Source organism: Pongo abelii, chromosome 2 (genome assembly GCF_028885655.2).
Source record: "Pongo abelii isolate AG06213 chromosome 2, NHGRI_mPonAbe1-v2.0_pri, whole genome shotgun sequence".
NCBI lineage: Eukaryota > Metazoa > Chordata > Mammalia > Primates > Hominidae > Pongo > Pongo abelii.
Window position 1 is genome coordinate 5688459 of NC_085928.1, and position 20392 is coordinate 5708850.

The following is a 20392-nucleotide window of genomic DNA, read 5'->3' on the forward strand; positions in this document are numbered from 1 at the left end:
TATATGAGTCTCATTTTATATGTGAGGGCACTGGGGCTCAGAGAGGTGCAGCAACAAGCTCAGTGGCACCCAGTTTCCCTGAAGGTTTGCCAGCCCCAAGTCCAGAGCTCTGTCCACCTGCTAGAGCTGCATTGCTTCCCCTGCTTCACCCCCAGGATCTTTGGAGGACCCTGGTCCAGGTTCATGGACACAGAGCTGCCAGTCAGCTAGGCAGGGCTCCAGCCCCTCCTCCATCCTTCACCTCGGCTCAGAGACAAGCAGCCCATTCCAGCCGTGCTGAGTGAGGCCCCTCCTGCTCTGTCTCCAGTCCCACTTCACAGCCTCCTGGGGAGGCTGCTTCCTTTTCCTTTTCAGAACCAACTGGTTGCCCCAGGCCTACACCCTGGCACTGCTTCTAAACAGCACCCGACCATTGAAGCAAAGTTAAAGAGCAGGAAAAAGTGCTGGCTCTGTGCTGCACAAAGTCAGAAGAGGGGCCCCGGGGAATGGGCTGTGACTGGCAGGGGCAGGGGCAGGGATCTTGGGGTGTGGTCTGTTCTGAGGTCGGGTGCTGGTTACATGAGTGTGTTCAGTTTGTGGCAATTCTACAAGCCATACACTGATGAATTGTGCACTTTTCTGTACATATATAATAATTCAGTATCAATTTACTCGAAGACAAAAACCAAACCGTCTGCCTCACATTCAGTCTCCAGCACCAGCCTGGAGCAGCAGAAGCCCAGGCCTCAGGCTCAGCTGGAACTGGTGGTCATCCCCTTTCTTGCACTGCACTTGCGTGGCCTTGGAAACCTCCTCCCTGCCTCAGTTTCCCTCTGCTAAATGAGGAAGTGGTCAGTGTTTCTATCCTGGCTGTAGGGTAAACACCCTGGGGTGCTTTTAAGAAATATGGATGCTTGGGCCCTAATGCAGACCAAGTTCCTGCACCTAGGGCTTTAAAAAAAAAAAACTGTTTATTTTGAAATGACCATAGATGTACAGAAAGTTCCAAACAAAAGGTACAAGATCCTGTGTGCCCCTCCCCTAGCCTTTCCCAGAGATAACATCTTGCACATCTGCAGTACACCATCAATGCTAGGAAAGCCACAGCCCACTGGGCTATGGGGACTTCACCAGTTACCCACGCCTGTGTGTCCATGTGATTCCCTCTTACCCAGCTCTGTGTGGCCACCACGATGATCCAGCACAGGACTGTCTCCTCACCAGGCTCTCCAGGCACCCTCTGTAGCCCCCTCACCTCTTCCCACCAGCCCTTATCCCTGGCAACTGCCCATCTCTTCTCCATCCCCATCATATTTTCATCTCTCAAGTGCCACACAAATGGAATCATCCAGTGTGTCATTTTTTAAGACCGGCTTTCTGCACTCAGCCCCATGCCCTCTGCATTCAGCCACTCTTGGGTGTGGAGGGTCTGCTCTGCCTCTCTGCTGAGCAGTGCTCCCCGGCATGGCCGGGACAGTGTATTTAACCATTCATCCGCTGAGGGCATCTGGGCAGTTTCCTGTTTGGGGGCTGTTATGACTAGGACTGCCGCAAGTGTTCTTGGACCGGTGTTTGTGTAGACGCCAGTCTTCATTCCCTGGAAGAAATGCCCAGGAGCCCAGCTGGTAGGTCGTATGGTGTGTGTATGATGAGTTTTAAAAGAAACTGCCAAACTGTTTTTCAGCATGGCTGTACCATCTCACACTTCCACTGGCAACGGGTGAGTGATCCAGTTTCCCCACAGCCCTCCTGGCATTTCACATTGTCCCTTTCTATGTTAGCCGTTAGCCATTCAGACAGACATACGTGTTGCCATGTCTGTTTCTTTTTAAATGAAAGGTCTCACATATTTATTACTGAACCCAGCCAACCAACGCGTTCATAACATATTCAGAGAGAAAAATACATTCCCAATAAAACATGTCCAACTCTCCAGATAGTGGTGACATTTTCAGCTTGATATGGCAACATGATTGTGACCTTGAGACAGCATCAATATGTGTGCCATCTCATGTGCAATTCTTTATAGACCCAGCTTGGTTCTTCTCCAATGTCTCCTTTTGGAGTTGTGCCTGATTTTATTACCAGTTTTCATCCGAATCCACGGGGGAATGGGACGATTTTGCTTTATTTTCTTGGCCAGGAATCACTTACTCCTGAAAGTCTTGTGAGAAGACATGGCGAGAAGCGGAGTCAAGCACACACCGTGATGATGGAGAAAGGAAGAGAGGGGATTGGCTGTGGTTTTAACCTTGTTTCCTTGTTGGGGATGTTGCGACCCATCCTTCCACGAGCTTCTCTGCCACCTGCACGTCATCCTTGCTGGAGCATCTATGTGTACCTTCTGCTTCAGAAGCTCCCAGACCTAATGCAGAACCAGTGAATCCCCTCGAGCCTCCCAAGCTTAGACAGATCTGTCCGTTTTAAAAGAACCCATTTGCTGCTGTAAGAATTATTCCAGAACACCCTGTGCTTTCTGGAAGGAACACCTGGATCCAGGCCTCAGGGCGGGGTCCAGGTGGCCAAAGGCAGCTCTGAGCTGTCTCAGCCAGACGATGACCTTGTGTGTTCCTGAGACGGAATGAGAGGAAAAGGGAAGGAAGGCAGGGGCCATGGGGAGAAGGGAGACTCTGGGAGTCGGCTCATAGCCCCAGCAGCTGCCATGACTAGCCAGCGGCAACCGGCGAGTGGGCTGGGTCTGTGGTTTGAGGTGAGGGCATGACCCGGGAGGGGCCTGAGGAAGGGACGCTTCAGACTGCTACAGACCCCAGAAGGGGCTGTGTGAGTAATTTGCCTCAGTTTCCAAAGGGGTGGGGAGGCCACAGACCTCTTTGTTCCACTGTCCCCCTCCCTCTTATTACATAAATCACATATATTCACTGTACTAACTTTAGAAAATAACAGTGAAACACAACAAGGAAAATAAAATTATCCACCATTCCAACTCCCTGGGGATACCCCAGTGTTAATATTTGAGGAGATTTTCTGGCTGTGCCTGTGCCTGGGTGTAGATGTGTTTTAGTTACACAAAAATACACTCCCTCTGTGAAACACTTTCCCCCACTTCGCACCGTCTCTCGAGTGTGTTTCTGGGTCTGGAAGCATTCCTCCCCTCGCCCCATGGAAAGCTGGTGGAGCCTGGCAGGCATTCCCCTGCCCACGGTGGGTGTTGAGCTTGGCTGTCTCTCTCGTTGGCCCTGGTAAACAAGGCAGTGGCTTCAATAGGGTTTCTGTGCACAGCCACAGTCTCTCCTTTAGGACCAATTCCCGGCAATGGCTGGGGCACAGGAGGGATGTTTTTTGGGCTATGGGTACACCCGGATGTCCACCCAGAGATGGGACCAACAACACACTCCTACCAGCAGTTGACTGTGAGTGTTGGACCATTCTTAGGGCTCCAGAAGTTTCTCTGTTTGGGGCAGAAGCAAGGGCAAGGGAGTAAGTGGTGGGCACCCTTCTACCCTGTCCCCCACATGCCAGGCCCTGGCCCTGCAGTTTACATGTCAGCCATTGGTGTCCACAGCTGAGCTATGAGCTGTGTCACAGATGAGGTGAACAAGAGCACGCTGGGTCTGCATTCCTGGCCTCCCTCCACCCCACCACGTTGCCAGCAAGAAGAGAGCCTAACAGTGATGCCAGGTCCCCCAGGCTCACTGTGCCCCTTGAGCTCAGGGACGGGATGCAGTCAGCCCTGCTGAGGCGCAGAAAAGTAAAGAGGTGGCCTCTGGCTTTGAGCCCAGGAAAGCCACCATGTCACCTTGCGGTCTCATTCCATGACCCCCAAGGGGGGAGGCTGTTTGCCAGTGTCACACGGTGGGACCCCAGGAGCCATGGCAGGGCACTAGGGTCAGAAGGACCCCGTTGGGCTTCCCAGTGCAGGCCTCAGAAGCCACATGACCCCGCCTGAGCCTCAGTTTCCTCATTTGTAAAACGGATCTGATCAGAGGTTACAGCGAGGCTCCCAGGAGCTGATGGCTGGAGGTATCTCATAAACTGGCCTGAGGGGCTGCTACACTGGCTGACGCCCGCCTGTCCTGCCCAGGCCTCCCAAGCCCTGAGAAGGCCACAGAAGGCTCCTGTCCACCCACCGCCGGCCTTCCTGTCCTGGCTCTGGGCCACAGACCGCCCTGCCTGCGGGCCTGGGGCCCCACCACTAGGCACAGTGAGGCAATTGTCCCAGGGTTGGCCTGCACACCCCTCCATCCTGCCAAACTGCCCTGCCCAGGAGCTCAGCCCGCCTGTGTGTGGAACACTCCCTCCTGCAGGGGCAGATGGGGATCTCAGTGAGGTCTTCCTGGACAGAGAGCCCAGGGTAGCGAGGCGGAAGCCCTGGGGTGAGACTTGTCTGGGCCTCAGTTTCTCCATCAGTGTCATGAGGAGTTTGTCTAGAAAAGCGGTTATTAACTTTGGCAGGGAGGGTCTCAAGCCACTTTGAAATGATGCTTCATCCAATCTAGTCTCTATGCAGCCCCCACTTCCAGGTCTAAGAGCTTAGCACTAATTCATTTCACGCTCACAACCACCCTGTGACATGAGATATTCTCCTCCCCATTTTACATATGTGAAAACGGAGGCACCTAGCCATGATCAGAGGCATAACTCAAAGAGTGAATTGGACAGATGCCTTCACCACCCACGTAGGGCAGGGGCACAGGCAAAATACACAAACAAGGTAACCTCAAGGGATCCAGAAAGTAATACCAGGAGATAGTGGATGGGTAGGGTGGCGGAGCAGGGGGCTGCCCCCACTAACCCGGTCCAGAGCTGCCTCGAGGAAGAGGCGACCACCGATCCAAGGTCACAGAGGGAGTACGTGCTATGCAAGGGGCCAGCAAGGACAAAACTTGCAGAGTGACCTCGGAACATCCTGGTGGAGGGGCCCTGGGGTGCAGGGTCCAGGCCCAGGATGGGGCAGGCCAGGCATCTACTGCAGGAGCGAAGGCCTGGCTTGCATAGAAAGGCCCACCTGGCCCACCACACCTGCCAAGTAGCACCACTGAGATGTCCCCCCCACCACCATTCCAGCTTCTTCTGTGACCCCCCAAAGGCTCCACCAAGGACTGTCTTCTTCTTAAGACAGCAGCATGAGTCGTTGAGTGTCTCGGGTCAGGGCATGTCCAACTTCTCCTGGGCTTGCCCGGGTGGGACCAAGGCCTCACCATGTGGCCCAGAGCCTGATCAAGCCTGTGCGTCAGTGTCCTTTGGTCCCGAGTCCAGGACTGCTGCCAAGTCCTGTTCATTCTAGGCCCAATTCACTGATGAGTAAGAAGCAGAAAGAAGCCTTAGTCCAGTACAGGCTCGGGGGAGGGGTGTACCTGCAATCCTTGGAGTTCAGCCCTCCCAACCTCAACTCCTTGCCCTGAAAGAATCATCTGACACCACCCCATCTACAGGGCAAATATAGCTTCCAGCAAACCCTCTGGGGTCCACCTGGCCTTTCTGGGGGTCCTTCCTGGGTTTTCAGCCTCCCCTCCTTCAGGTGTCAGACCCTTCGGGTACTGACAGGATCTCATTTAATCCTCAAGCCGGCCTGGGAAGCTTAGGTTTCTTATTCCCATTTTACTGATGAGGAAACTGAGGTTCAGAAAGGTGGAGACCTCCCCAAGCCTCCTCAGCAGATAAGTGGCTCCACTCAGCTCCTGACCTGAGCCTGCGGGGTCTGTCCCCTGCTCCCTACTCTAACGTCCCGCACCACCCACAGTCAGCTCAGGCGGCTGATCTCCAACCAGGAAGAACATTCTGAGCCCTCCCAACATCAGGATGGAGGATTTGCTGAGGCGAGTTTTCCCTGAGGGTGTCCTTCCACTGGAGGTCCTTAGGATATTCAGAAAGCAACCCAATTCACCCCCGACCTAGCAACTTACACATTTTAAAAATTTCATTTTAAAATCGCTAATGGATACTCATGGTTCAAAACTAAAATACAAAAGTTGTCAAGCAGAAGGTCTCCCTCCTAAATGTTCCATATCCACCAGGTTCCCAGGCACACAGTGCATACCTGTAATGCATACATGTTCCCCTGGTCTCTTAGTCCTTACACAGAGCCCCATCTCTTGGGCCCCCTTATAGGATTTCTTTATGTGAACATAAGCGGACACATATGCACACAAAGATGGGCAGTATCTATGTGCCTGCAATGCATACATGTTCCCCTGGTCTCTAGTTCCTTACACAGAGGCCTTATCCTGACTGCAATGTGCTCCTGCCTTCCCCAAGCACCACACTCTTGAACTCGTTGTCTAGCCATTCAGTCTCAGGCACAGCTCCCCATGTGGACTGAAGACTCAGCCAGGGGATGGAGGTGGCCTCTGCTTCACAGCTGCCCTCCCAGACCTGAGCCCCTGACCTAAAACAGTGGTGGGGAGCACAGCGTACACCTGCTGGGTGCAGTGGAGGCCCCAGGCCAATCTTGGCCCTGTAGACTTTTCCATGCCCAGTGGAGGGTCTACAGGACAGCCCCTCAACCCACAACACACCCTCAGAACCATGCTGCCCTCACATGGCCAGACAAGCACACACACAAGACACACTCTTAGCACCATACACATGCAGACACTACATGCACAACACGTGCAAGCAGGCACATGCACACGGGCTCTTCCAGTGAGTGGCGGGGAACACCCCACTGTCCCCAGGCCTGGTCTTAGGTGGCCGAGCACAGACAGGAGAAGCACCTAGCACGGGGTCACACAATGAGCAAGGGTTAGGCTAGGATGGGACCCCAGACACCCCGCCTGCCAGCCTGGGGGCCCTACCACTGGGCACAGTGAGATGATTGTCCCAGAGCTGGCCTCCAATGCTCCTCCATCCTGCCAGACTGCCCTGCCCAGGAGCTCAGCCCGCCTGAGTCTGGAAAACTCCCTGCTGTTTTAGGGCTCTCCTTACCCACTCCCCCACCCCATGCCTGCACTCAGCAACCACATGAAAGGAAAATCTGCCCCCAGGCTCCCTGCAGCTGAGGGCCAGGAACCCAGACAGCAGGTGACAAAACAGCTCAGGCTTAACTCACACATCCTTCTCATTAAGAAAAAACATTTTCAGGCCTGACACAGTGGCTCACACCTGTAATCCCCATACTTTGGGAGGCCAAGGCAGGCAGATCACTTGAGGTCAGGAGTTCAAGACCAGCCTGGCCAACATGGTGAAACCCTGTCTCAACTAAAAATACAAAAAATAGCCGGGTGTGGTGGCAGGTGCCTGTAATCCCAGCAACTCAGGAGGCTGAGGTATGAGAATTGCTTGAACCTGGTGGGCGGAGGTTGCAGTGAGCCAAGATGGCGCCACTGCACTCCAGCCTGGGCGACAGAGGGAGACTCTGTCTCAAAAAAAAAAAAAAAGAAAAAATAATTTTCAAACCCCTGTGGGCCAGACACTGGGCTGGACACTTCCACACAAACCCCACAGGGGCGTGAAGGTTAGGAGAGGCCAATAAAGGCTCGGGCCACGATGTGCTGAGTGCCACTGTGTGCCTGGTATATGACCTCTGTCCTTCCAAACATCCTTGGGGGCAGGGGTTGTTATCTTTCCCACCTCGCACAGGAGCAAGCTGGGGTTCACAGAGGTAAAGGGGTTGTCTGAAGTCACACAGCAGGTGAGAGCCGTCTTTGTGGCCAGTCAGCACCACCCAGGGGAGGACCTGGAGGGCAGCTGCAGGGGACCTGAAGCCTTAGTGGGGCCCTGGAGGCAGAACCCACCCCCAGCCTGTGGATACAAGGGTGTGTTGGTTTCTGGATAAAGAGAGAGCCCAACCTGCCTCCCATCCCCCGCCATGCATGAGAGGGAGGAGCTGGAAAGCTCGGTCTGAGTGTGGGGGCTTCTATTTTAGGGGCACAAGATGCTGTCACGACACACACTGTTCCCCATGCATCTGTCTCCACTTGGGACACAGAGCATTTTCCTGGCAGAGAGCTGCAGCAGGGCGGCAGGCCTTGGGTGACCTCAGCCCACGGGGTGCCTGGTAGCTTTGGCCAGCAGCAGAGAGCGCTGCCCTCAGCCAGGTGGGTGGGCTGAGCTCTGGGTGCAGGAGGTGGATGGGGGGGTAGTGCCCTCACCAGGGCATGAGAGTGGGGATGGTGCCAGCCTCTGACACAGCCTCTCCTGCGGTAGCCATCTCTTCCTGGGCTCCCTCCACCCTTTGGTGACACCGAGGTCACTGTCCTGAGTCTGACCTCCTTCCACCCCCGACCTCCAGACACAAGGAGCTCAGTGCTCCCAGGCTTCTCCCTGGGTGTCCCATAGGGCTCTCCTTACACCAGCAGGCCCCACCCCAGGGGCCCATCTCGGCAATGGCGCTGCCACCCATCAGACCCCCAGGCCAGACCCCTGGGCACCATGGTCTACTATGCCTTTGATGCCCTGTTCTCCCCTGTTCCCTCCCGGTCTTGGGCTGAGTCTCTGTGGGCACCCTGGGCACCTCTGCTCCAGCAGCTGCCTTGGCCTCCCCATCAGACAACCTCCGGCTTTTCCTATCACCCCCTGACCACACAGCACAGGCCTGGCACGGGGTGCCCTCTGGGTGACGTGAGAGAGGCAGCATGGGGGCTCACGCCTGGAATCCCAGCACTTCAGGAGGCTGAGGCAGGAGGAACCCCAGGAGTTCAAGACCAGCCTGGACAACATGGCAAAATCCAGTCTCTACAAAAAAATAAAAAAAATTAGCCAGTGTGGTGGTGGCTGCCTGTAGTCCAACTACTTGGGAGGCTGAGGTGGGAGGATCACCGGAGCCCAGGAGTTCAAGGCTCCAGTGAGCTGAGATTGGGCCACTACACTCCAGCCTGGGTGACAGAGCAAGACCCTGTCTCTAAAAAATGAAAGAAGGAAGGAAGGGAAGGAAAAGAGAAACAACACACTTCAGGCTAAAGGAGACAATGTGGGTCTCTGGTCACTCTGTTGGTCCAGTGATAATTTTGGAGCAGCGGTAAACTCGACAGGCATGGCCTGCCCTCAGAGGCCACAGTCTGATGGGAGCACTGGGTACGCTCAGGGTTGCTGTGGGGTGCTACATTCTGGGTTGGTGACGTGCTCAGCACTGGCTTCAGAAGGGATGAGGCGCCGGCTTGGGGATGACATCCAGGCAGCGGGAACGACTGTGCTGAGTGCCATCACAATGTGCTGAGTGCCACTGTGTGCCTGGTATATGACCTCTGTCCTTCCAAACATCCTTGGGGGCAGGGGTTGTTGTCTCTCCCACCTCGCAGAGGAACAAGCTGGGGCTCAGAGGTAGAGGGGTTGTCTGCAGTCACGTAGCAGGTGAGGGCCATCTTTGTGGCCAGTCAGCACCACGGGAGAGTAAGGCGGGGAGGTGGAAATGGTCTGTGCATGTTGGGGTGCAAAGAGGAGGCAGGTGTGGCTGAAAGGAAGGCAGTGAGGGTGGGAGTAGGGAGGCTGAAGAGGGCAGGAAATGTCCGAGCCCTGCAGTGAACAGGCTCCTGCGGTGGGGCCCGGGACCTTACGGCTGGATCCGGGTTTGAAGTCAGTGGAGGCAGATGCAGTTGTAGGAAGAGGGGTGACCAGCTCCTGCAGTCTCAGGGCCTGACTCCATGCCCTGGCTTTCCACTGATGGGCGGGGTAGCCCTAGAAAGAGTTCCCTCCCTCTCTGGACTCATGCTCTGTCTGGACCTGGGCTTCCTGCAAGGGGGCCACCTGCCCAAGGCTGGATGATGGGCCAAGGGCACATCTAAGGAACAAGGACAGGACAGAGGCAACGCCACAGCTGCTGGGGCAGGGTGGGGGCCTGTGTGTCTGGCCAGCAGCATCAGCCCTGCCCCCGGTGGGGCTCCAGGACCGGGAGACTCATCAGCCGGAAGCTCTTGGAGGAGGCGGCTGCCGTGAAGACAGGCACCCTTGCTCCTGAGAGGGGCACCCAGAGAACCAAGACTCAGCAGAGGGAACACAGGGCTATGCCCAGGCCCCAGCCCTGACACCCAGAGTCTGAATCCTACCTCAGCCCAGCGAGGGCCTTGAGAGGAGCTATGTCCCTCGTGGACCCCAGTCTCCTCTGCATACGGGCTCCAAGCCCTGCACTGCCTCCAGGGTAGTTCCCAGGGTCTTTCCCCATTACCTCCTACGTGAGCACTCTGTAAACAGACACACATATACAAAGGTGACGCTAATTCCAGCCACAGAATCCCAGGCCACGCATGGCCTGGCCCTCCCTGAGAAGTTGCTCTTGCTCAGGAACCCCCCGTGCAGTTCCTACCCCGCGGTTCTGGCCGAGGAGGCCGGGAATGACCCATATTATAGATGGGAACGCGGGGACAGAGCCGGCAGCACAGGCGTGACTGCCTCTCCTCACCGTTCCTCCCCAGGGAGGCTCAGAGAAGCCAGGAAGGGTTTCCCCTCCTTGAGGTGCTGGTAAAAAGGATTTCAGGTTGATCTGGAATAAATGATGAGTTTTCTCATGTAACATACAACGCCCTAGGCAGTTTTAAAAAACATCTGTCACTAGGAAAAGAGGAAAGATAAAATGGTAAGAAAAAGTGCTCATTTATAGGTCCCAGTTGGCAAAGCAAGAGGGGGATGTGCCAGCCCAGTGGTGCAGCTGGATCCTGAACATCAGGGGTCCCAGGACTTACCTAGCACATGCAGTCCCCAGCCCCCACCAAGGTCCACAGAGCCCCTAACATACAGAGCCCATGACTCCGGGCCCTGTGCTGATGCCAGGGGCCAGCCGCCCGGTGTGGGGTGCTGGGCTGGCCTCCCTGGTGCCTGAGCCATGGCTCTGGTTGCCCTGGGCCTCTGCACACTACTGAGGCTGCCAGCTCCATCCAGACTTGCCCCAAACTGCCAGGCTCTCCTCTAACTCCAAGCAAAGCCTGTGGCCTGTTTCTAGACTTGGTTTACCCCCGTCCCAACAAACACACACATTTGAATTCCCCTCCTAATTCCCAGCCCAGTGGTTCCGGGGGGCTGACCTCATGTTCCAGCTACAGGTGTGGCCAAGTGACAAAGAGGCTGGTCAATCAGCACATGGCTCCTCTTGGGGATGGAGATGGTTTCAGGAGTGGTCATGAGCCCCAGGGCTGACCAGGGGGACTGAGGCTGCTGAGGGGGCTGGAGCCTCCACACAGGAACGTGTCCTGGGGAAAGGTGAACAGGACACGGCGACAGGAGTGTTGGAGCCCCTGGAGCCAGCCACAATGAAGCCAGACCGTGGGCTATTCACTGACAGTAACCACGGAAATCCCTTTGACTTGAGTTTCTGCTGTTTGCCACCCAAAGGCTCCTGATGGATACACCATTACAGCCCAGCTTCCCTTCCCTTCCCAGATGTTCACATTTCTTCAGTCCTGGCACATCCTGAAGCCCAGCCCTGTGCCGTGAGAATCCAGGGGAGGAAGGGGACAGGAATAATCTCTATAGGTCACAGAGATACCACAGGCCTTATTACCTCATTCTGTCCTGATGGCCACCCTGCAAAGCTGAAATTATTAGCCTCATTTTACAGAAAAGGAAATAGGTTCAGTGAGGTTGTCGTCTGCCCCAAGTCACACAGACACTGGGCAGCAGATAAGGAGTTCCATCTGAGCAGCTCCTTGGAGAGTGGTGGGGTCCTGGCAGGGGAGGCACAGAAAAAGGTCTTGATTACCCCCAGATCTGGGACCCCACATCTGCTGGGCTCACCTGGTCTTGGGGAGCTCCTCTGAGGTAGCCCGACCTCTCTGCAGCCCAGAGATGGCCAGGGGACAGACACCCGAACAAGGAAGGGGGTTGGAGAGACTTGAGGGCATTTCTCTCTTATCTGATGGTGGAGGGCAAATGGGAGGAAAACGCTCGGTGTTATCGTGGGGCCAACGAGGGCCTTGAGACACAGGCAGTGAATTTCAATCAGGGCCCTGGTGACTTACGATGCATCACTTCCCTTAGTAACCATTCCAACCAGATGTCAGGGACATCTTGATGAGGGATGAAACCGTCGGTGCCAATAAAACATTTTTCTATTAGCCACGCTCAGGTCAGCCGCCTGCTGAGCCACAGGGGTTGCTCCAACAGGACCTTCATCCTTCGGAGGTCAGGCCAGTGTGGCAAGGTCACGCCATGGGATACAAAGGGGGATGGGCATCTCTGGGGCAGCCCCAGCTCCTCGGAGCCCTGATATCCCGAGCTCATGCTCAGGAAATGGGATGCAGAGGGGAGGGAGAGCCGGGACTGCTGGGCTGGGCAGTCTAGTGGGCAAAGCCTGGCCCCTCAGAGAGCCGACACCACGTCCGGCCTGGCTTCCCCATTGCCCTGTTCACTGCCCCAGTCCTGCCCACAACCTCACCAGCCATGTCCCAGCTTTCCTTCAACCAGTGACAAGTCAATTCACTGAAAGCCAATTCATAGAACAGTCAATTTGTAGAATAACAAAGTCATAAAAAGTACTTGCTTCCTTCCGTTAACCTTTTAGCTTTAGTTAACTGGTCCATTTTTGTCTTCAAAATGGCATTTGATGGAATGTTATTTGTCTCTATCCCAGCTGCCTACTGTGGTGGCAGGAGGCAGAGACAAGCATGATGACTGTGTCATCAGGAATGCTGCGGGCACAGGGCAGAGGAGGGCAGGAGTGGCCGTCAGCAGGGCTGTCCTGCAAGCCCAGGGGAGCAGGAAGGCCCACCTGAGAAGAGGCCAGGGCCGGGGCTGGGGCTGGGGCTGGGGCTGGGGCTGGGGCTGGGGCTGGGGCCCCGGTTCTGGGAGGCAACTGGGGACAATGGATAAGACCTCTGCTCCAACAGCCAGCTGACATCCACTGCCTGCTGGCAGAGCAGGGTCTCAAACTCAGAATCCCTGGGGGCCAGCCAGGCCCCAGCTGGCAGCAAAAGGGACTTGTGTTTCCCTTCTGGGGTGAGGGGCCGGCCCCAGTGCCCCTGGTGGGATGCAGCCTTGGAGAGAAGGGCCCGAGGTGTCTCAGGTGTCAGTAGAGGTTGGTGACCATGGTGCACCACCAAGGAACTGAGACTGGGAGGTCACTGGCTGTCCGCTGTTCTCAATCACCAGGGATCTCAGCCTGTCAGACCTGATACCTACCCTCACCTTTTAAAAATTAAACTTTTTATTTTGAGATAATCGTAGATTCATTTGCAGTTGTAAAAAAAAAAAAAAATACAGAAAGATCTTATATACACCATTTCCCCAAATGGTAACATCTTACAAAACTGTAGGATCCATCATCACCAGGATTCTGACACTGCACTGTCCCCCCATCTTAGGTAGCTTTCCTGTTTTGCTTGTACTGTTGAGCCTGCATACATGATACGCCTGCATAGAACTAAACGCAGGCATGCACACACATACAGGCACATACAAGTGCCACCACAGTCAAAATACACAATAGCTCCATTACCACAAAGATCCCTTGTCCAGCACCCCGCTTCTTAAATCCAGAGCTTTGCACTATCCTCTTCTCTCTTCTCAAATGAAGTTGAAGAGTCATGTGATCCATCCACACACATATTTAAAACAGAACCAAGAGAATGGCTGAATGGTAACATTACAGAGAAAAAAAAAAGAGGAAAATAATTTAGAATAAAATAAAGGGTAATTTGTCATCTTAATGGTGGGTGGGCCTATCCTATAGTCACCTGCCTGGTCATGTGACAGCGACCACAAACCCAGATGGATGCTGGAGTTCGCTGGGCACTCTGGCACCATGAGAGATGCTGTCCTTGGTGATGTGGTGCTCTGAATGGTGGCAGCTCTTGGCTGAGCTCCGAACATATCAGAGTCTGATCTTCCCTCGACTGCGAGAGCAGTTGCATTCCTGGAAAACCCAATGCATATTCAAATCATACAAAATGCATTTTGTGGTTTAGATGTCAAGAGGAGTGAGGACCAGACTCGGACAGTTGCTCGCAGATTTTCACGCCCATAAATATCCGTGCGGATTCTTGGTGTGGGGGCCTGCCCTGCACAACCTAGGCTGGCCCCGCTCCCACATGCCCTCTGGCAGCTCTGCCTGCATCTGGGGCCCACTGTATAACTGTGCCCAGGACTGACCTGGACGGAGAGCCAGCTAAGGTGACAACGATGAAGGCTCGACGCATAGGCTTCCTAGAGATGTGTGTGAGGGTGTTCATCTTGGAATGTTCAGGCCCAGTCCCGCCAGCCTCCCTTCTCCTGCCTGGGGAAGACACAAAGGGCTTGGCTTCCTTCATGGAGGCCCCACTGCAAGCAGCGGGCCAGGGCTTCCCATGGAGGGAGACCACCGCCTCCTGCAGGGGCCGGCTGGTCACACGTCCCCCGAGTTGAGCGTTTCATTGGCTCAAATCCAGAAACGACAAAACAGTGATGGGAAAACTAAACTGCTCTGTGTCACCAGCTTGCTGAGGGAGCACTTCAATGATGAAGCACTCATATAAATGCACAGAAATTCACCAAGGACCCAAAGGAACTGGACACAGCTGTGGCCTCTGGGCAGAAGAACAAGAAGTGAGGGAACCAAACAGACAATGTGTGCAGCCTTTTTTTGTACCATGTGGATGAATAATCTCTCAGTTATGTGAATACATTTGAAAGACAACAAAGACGAAACCATCCCTTTTGTAAGCTAAACTTCATCACTCACACTTTTATTCAAGAAGGGGAAACTTAAAAACACAAGATACCACTTCACACCATTAGGATGGCTATTATTAAAGAAAAACAGAAAGTAATGAGTGATGGCGAAGATGTGGAGAAACCAGGACCCTTGTGCAGCGCTGGAGGGAAGGTAAAACAGTGCAGCTGCTGTGGAAAACAGTATGGCGGCTCCTCAAAACAGTCAGCATCCAATCACCATCTGACCCAGCAATCCCACTTCTGAGTATACACCCAACAGAAATGGAACCAGGGACTCGGAGAGGTATTTGCACACCCATGTTCACAGCAGCACTATTCACAATACCCAAAAGGCAGAAACAACCCAGTGTCCATCAATGGGTGAATGGACAAACAAAATGTGGTCGATCCACACAATGGAACAGTGTTCAGCTTTAAAAAGGAAGGAAGTTCTGCCCATCGCTGCAGCACGGATCAACCTTGAGGACATGATGCTAAGTGAAGTAAGCCAGTCAGGAAAGGACAAGTGCTATCTGATTCCACTCACGTGACGTCCCCAGGGCAGTCATATTCACAGGGACAGAGAGTAGAATGGTAGGTGCCAGGGGCTGGGGATGCAAGATGGGAGTCTGCGCTTACAGAGCACAGAGCACTGTTTGGGAAAGTGAAGTTCTGGAGATGGATGGTGTGTTGGCTGCACAATACTGTGAATGTACTTACTGCCGCTGAAATGTGTGTAATTAAAAAGGGCAAACACGTGGTCGATCTGCACAATGGAACAGTGTTCAGCTTTAAAAAAGGAAGTTTTCTGTCTATCTTACCACAATTTTAAAAATGGTGATTTGTGCTTTGTCAGGCCGGGCCCTGCAGGGATGCTAGAAAGCAAAGGCGGGACTTCCGGGCAGCTGGTGACAACAGAGGGGCCGGCACTGTGTCTGTCACAGCAAGGACTCGCCATGCGGGAGCTCTACGAGGGGACCCACTTGCCTGGGGGAGTCAGGAAAGAGGCACAGGCTGGGCTGTGAGGTCTGAGGTGAAGGGGAGGAAGGGCACTCCCGACAGAGGAGCCAGCATGGGCAAGACTGTGGCGGGGTGAGCCTTCCAGGCAGGGCTGGGCAGGAGATGGAATGTTGTGGGATCGTGGGAGGCCAGGAGGAGCAGGAGAGAGGGCCTCAGGCCCCAGAGCGGCTGAGGAGAGAGGGGTGTGTGCAGGAAGGGGCGCCCACTGCCCCACCCTGTTCTCTTCCCAGCTCTATCTAGGAGCCGCTCTGGCAGATGCCACAGAGGTCTTATTTACTGTGTCCCTTCTCTGGGCGGTCAGCTCCATGCAGGCAGGGCGGGCCTGGTCCGTTTACAGGCGTAGCCCACAGGCTTAGCGTGTGTCAGGACGTGGACTAGATGTCCAGTGACCATGGTGGGCTGAGCGAATGAATGGGTGAGTGATCGGCAGGATGGGGCCATGTGAATGAGCCAGCATGCCTGGAGCTGCTATGCCTGGCAGACACCACTCCTCCCAATCCCAGTCCCCTGTGTGTCGCAGCATAACCAGGAACTTTCCAGATGAGGTCAGAGGCCCAGAGAGGGCAAGCAGCCTGCCCAGGGTCACACAGTGAGGCAGGGACAGAGCTGGAGTGGAGCCTCCTTGTCCTGCTCTGTAAGGCCCCAGGTGGGCCAGGGCCTCAGTGACCAAGGGGCAGGGTATTTTCATCGGCTCTGCCTGCAGCGAGCCTCCTGGGGTAAGAGTGAGATTTGAGAGAACAGGAGCCATCCAACAGGCTGGAAAGAGTGGGAGGGCAGACAGGTGCTGTGTCATCAGTAGGCTTTTGGGGGAAAGCAGCAGGCTCTAAGGTGAGCCTGGGAGCAGCTTAGCCAGCACCCAGGAGCAACACCTCCTAAGCCCCCACTGGTGGTGACAAAACTGGTCTGGTCCACAGGCACTGGGTGGGTGGCTCCCAGCCACTGTGGGACAAGTACCCTCAGCACCCAGGACAAGCAGGCTGGGGGCAGCCATGCCACAGTGGTAGTGGCCAACACATTCCAGGTAGTGCATGCAGTGGGGAAGGGGTGGGGAGGGACAGAGCCTTGCGGCCAGGAGATCTGGAATCTGCTCGGGGTAAGGCGTCAGGCCCCCCAACACCTGGGCCCCCTGACCGCCCTCCTTCCCTCCCTCATCCCATCTCTGAGCACCGGGTGCCCACTGGCCCCACCCACAAGGGCACACAGACCTGGCTGGGGAGGAGCAGGGTCTGGAGTCAGGCAGACTCACTGGCTGTGACCCTGAGCAAGGCACTTCCCTGGAAAACAGGATGGCACACAACCACCCTGCCAGAGTTGTGGGATTCAACAAGATAAGGCACTTTTGTTGTTATTCTTAAAGACCAAGTAAGTAAGCGCAAGGAGGCAGACCAGGGCCCTGCGGAGACGGTGCCAAGTCCTTTAGGGGCACAGGGGGCCTTGGGGGGCTTCAACAAAGGGCCTCCAGGGAGGGACAAGGATGGCGCGACACTTGTTGAGCTTGGGGCCCAGTCTGCTCACTGGCCCGCAGGCAAACCCTGGAAGGGGAGTATCAGCCCCGCCGCATAGAGCAGGAGGAGGCTTAGGCCCAGTGCCTGTGCTTGGGGCACTTGGGAAAAGATGCTGATCATGGGCTGACCAAGGCCCAACAGGGTCCTGCCCTGGGGCTGAGGCCAATCCAGGCCTTATGCTTCCTCTGAGGCCCAAGGAGGGCGTGGATGTCGGACCTGTCCTTCATGGATCCTTTGGTGGAAGATGGTGGCAGGTGGGTAAGTCAGAGGTAGGTGCTTGCCTAAGCAGACGCTCCTTGTTGCCCTGCCTGTCCAGCAACTACCAGAAAAGTCTGTTCCTCTCAGTCTCTAAAATTCACCCCAGACAGGGTCTCTAAGCCCCAACATCATGCCAGGCCGTGCCAGCTTTGGGTATACAACGGGGAGCAGGCCTGGGCCCTGGCCTTGCAAAGAGGCAGAGGCAGTGGCCAGGCCTCTGAATTTTCAGGCCCCAGGCTCATGACACCTCCTCATGGTTGGGAGGCCCCAGTGCAGTTCCCCAACCTCTTTAACCCCCAGTCTCTTCTTCATATCTTTAGCTTCCAGCATGACAATGCGCCTCTTTACTCCAGGGCCTCCATGAACAGCCCCAGCCCCTTTACCTCTCTTCCTGGCCCACTCTGCTCCTGCAACACCATCCTCCCTCTGAGGCCCAATCCTGTCAAGCATGCCCTCACCAGGGCCTCTGCACTTGCTGTCCCCTGCACCCGGGCCCGCACTCTTCTACTGGATAGTTCCTCCTAATCATTTAGATTTCTGTTCAAAGGTCACCTCCTCCAGGAAGCCCTCCTCACTTCCTGAGTGGCCACACAGTTCACTCAATCCATTCCCACTGGGCTCTCTATCTTCTTCATTTCTCTGTGTCCTTCTCCCCTGCAGTATATCCTGAGAGCAGCACCCTCTCAGTGGTTCCCAGCACTGAGCTGGACACACAGCAGGTACACCATGAACACTAGCTGAAGGCAGGGAAGTGGAGGCCCAGGCCTGGCTATGCGGCCTTGGCTGCATGTCCCAGTCTTTCTGAGTTATAACCAGGACCTGCTCAATGGCCTCCTAGGGCTGTAAAGGGTAGATAAATGCTACAGCATTCTTGGAAAATAGCCCAGTGCTGTGTGGGTCATTCATAATAACCATTTTTAATAGTGATCACTGCATGGCAAGAAGGGCTACCGGTCATCACACGTGCTTGAGTGAAGACTGGGCCTCCGGTTCTCTACCTGCATCTCTCTCGGTGGGCTGGGGCTGCTCTTCCCTGGCATCCAGCCCAGGCCCACTGTCCAGCAGATGCTGATAACTGTGCCTGCAAAACTGACCCAGCCAAGATGATAATGGTGAAGGCTCAATGCACAAGTTTCTTGGAGGGGTGTGTGTGTGTGGAATGTTCCAGGCCCAGTCCCACCAGTGTCCCTTCTTCTGTCTAGGGGAGACCCACCAGGGCTTGGCTTCCTTCATGAAGGCCCCACTGCAAGCAGTGGGTCAGGGCATCCCACCGGAGGGAGACCACTGCCTCCTGCAGGGGCCGGCTGGTCATCATGTCCCCCAAACAGAAGGAAGAGAGGGGTCGGGACAGTTCTAGGCAGTGAATGAATGATGGAGCAGGCATTGGTGGGCGAGTGCTCCACTGGCCTGGCCAAGCAGCCCACATCTCACACACCACAAACTCCTCACAGCCTCACTTCCTGTGTTCAAGTGACAGGATGTGACATGCCCATGAGGACAGAGGGGCCTCCTGCAGAGATGATGAAAAGGATGCTGTAGTTACAGAATTGGGGGCCATCCTTCATTCAGACACCATTCATGAAGCTGCCAGTACAGCAATGACCTCGGGTGTTAGCAAGTTTGATTCAGGGTCTGATTCTTGGAAGCGCCCTGATGTTCCCCCATTGGGTTAAGAAATCTTCTCCTGCTTTTGTTGTCATCCTTTATCCCATCCAGTGTGCCACCTTCACGATGGACTGAGCCCTGATCGGGACAGAGTCTCGATTCCATAAAGCTCCCTTGGGTGCACACCAGGGGCCCAGAGAGTGGAAGCAGCAAAAATGGAGGCTAGGGAGTGGGGACGGTGGGGTGGGGGTGGGGGCCCGCCGGCAGGGCTCCTCTAGGCTGAGGACAGCCTGGCCGTGCCATGCACAGGGCCGCTAGAGCAAGTCTGTCCCGATTTGACATGTGGCATGTTGGGGAAGGGACACCACTGCCAAATGTACAGCAGGAAACAGCTGTGTGACCCCAGTCAAGTTCCTTCTCCTCTCTCAGCCTCAGTTTCCTCTTCTGTAAAATGGGATCAACAGTATCACATTTTACAGCAGTTGGTGAGACCCAGTGAGGCAACTAAGCATGAGAACACTTTGCAATCAAGTTGGGCAGCTCTAATAGTGGCCACAGTGCCACTGTTGGGAAAGTTAAACATCTAGAGATGCTCAACACCCCATCTCCTTTCCACACTGAAAGGCAGGGTAACAATAAGGTCTGAGCAGCAGGTGCTGGGAGAGCCTGGGCCTAGGAGTGGGCCTGCCGCAGGTTCTGGGTGGGGAGTAATGGTGGGCAAACACAGGCTTATCAAGTGCAGCAGGGTAACCTCAGGAAAGGCCTGCTCTTGGTTACAAAATCCTTGCATACAAACAGAGCCACCCCCTCCAAGTCTCTTTGGTATTTCTGGTGCCAATAGGTTTGGTGGCAAAGGGGGGATGGCCTGGAAGTCACAGTGCTCATACTGGGAGCCTGAGAGCTGGAGAAGAGTGAAAAGACCCACAGGAAAGGAAGACAGTGAGTGCTGAGCCCCCTTGGGGCAGCCCCTCTCTCAGGCAGGAAGGCTAGACGAGCTTATTCCAGGAATTAGCAAATCCACCAGAGCCATGTGTTCAAATGCAGGTGGCTGGGCCCCCAACAGACTGAAGCAGACTCTCCAGGGAAGAGTATTGGAATCCATATAGAACATTGTCCCTGCAAAACCGCAATTGGATAGGCTTGGGCAACGCAGCCGCAGTGAATAGCTGCATCACGGGAACATCAACCACACCTGGACATTAAAATCATCTGGAAAACGAAAAAGATCCTGAGGCTTGAGCCCTCCCCCAGACCTAGAAACCAGAATGTCTGGGGGTGGGACCCACACAGTTTTTTTTGTTTTTTGTTTCTTTAACTGCTCCTCAAGTGATTCCAGTATAGCTCCTGGGCTACAACCCCCACCCCAGGCTAGTATACTCCAGGGTTCCAGTAGAACTGTGCTGAGCCTCAGTCTCCCCATCTCTAAAATGGGGGTCTTAGTGCCTGCCCAGACAAGGCCTTTGTGAGGATGACATTTCTGAGCACTGGAGGCAAGCAGGCACTGGGCCAAG

General features: G+C 54.9%; 1 protein-coding gene and 1 pseudogene across 5 annotated transcripts in view; both read right to left on the reverse strand.

Moving 5' to 3' along the window:
• The window catches only part of IQSEC1 (IQ motif and Sec7 domain ArfGEF 1), a 397805-nt gene that overhangs the window by 157167 nt on the left and 220246 nt on the right, over positions 1-20392 (reverse strand). The gene's annotated exons all lie outside the window — the stretch shown is intronic.
• LOC129058424 (large ribosomal subunit protein eL39-like) lies at positions 1905-12609 on the reverse strand (annotated as a pseudogene).